At 46.8% G+C, this 718-nt stretch overlaps 1 protein-coding gene across 1 annotated transcript in view; it reads left to right on the top strand.

Annotated features, from left to right (window-relative positions):
- WBSCR16 (Williams-Beuren syndrome chromosome region 16) overlaps nt 1-718 on the top strand; it is a gene marked incomplete at its 5' end in the record, with an annotated part of 13,059 nt that overhangs the window by 10,079 nt on the left and 2,262 nt on the right. The gene's annotated exons all lie outside the window — the stretch shown is intronic.

Raw genomic sequence — 718 nt, 5'->3', positions numbered from 1 at the left:
GAATGAACAAAACCAGTGTAAACTGGACTGAGATATCAGGGTTTCTTGGCTCTTCTGACCAAGAAGAGTTATCAGTCTGAGGTGGGAAGACCTACGCATTCAACACACAAAAGGTCTGATACCAGCCTTTCAGGGAAGTTTTGAATGTGGAAATCATTTAAAAATGGGCAGGAGAGGGCAGCAGGACAGCAAAGCCACAGCCGTGGTAACGAAAGTCACAGTTCGCTAATGGAAAGTGGCAGGTGCTGGGTCTGTCTTGGGGAAGTGGTTTGCATGACACTGTCAGTCTGGTCACAGGGTGCTGGAACTGGTCTCCCCAGGTATTCAGGAAGCCTTAGAAACTGCGTTCTGGTTAAGTTGTACTCACGGATCGTTTTGGTTGTCTCTGCTGTGGAACTGATCTGAACAATTCCAAGGTCTACATGTTTTGCTGAGGAGCTTAAAACTCTCCAAGTCTGTCAAACAGAAGTTTTTTTTTATTTTCCCCAGTTGCCACTGGGGAATCTTGGGACAGATCTCACTGCCTTCCTCACCCGGTTTGCTGTACTGAGAGCTGATGTGGGGCAGCTCTAATTGTCTAACTCACAGGACCAATGATTCCCTTCACCACAAATGATCCCTGGAATCCCTTTGGCTGCATTCTTACTTCAAATGAAATTCCCAAGGAAGGGCTGTAAGAGGAGCAAAGACTTGTGTCCAGAACTTGTTGCTTGTCCTG

This window comes from Buceros rhinoceros, unplaced genomic scaffold, assembly GCF_000710305.1.
Source record: "Buceros rhinoceros silvestris isolate BGI_N320 unplaced genomic scaffold, ASM71030v1 scaffold16388, whole genome shotgun sequence".
NCBI lineage: Eukaryota > Metazoa > Chordata > Aves > Bucerotiformes > Bucerotidae > Buceros > Buceros rhinoceros.
Note: the sequence above shows the minus strand (reverse complement) of the source record. Positions and strands in the feature narration are given on the sequence as shown.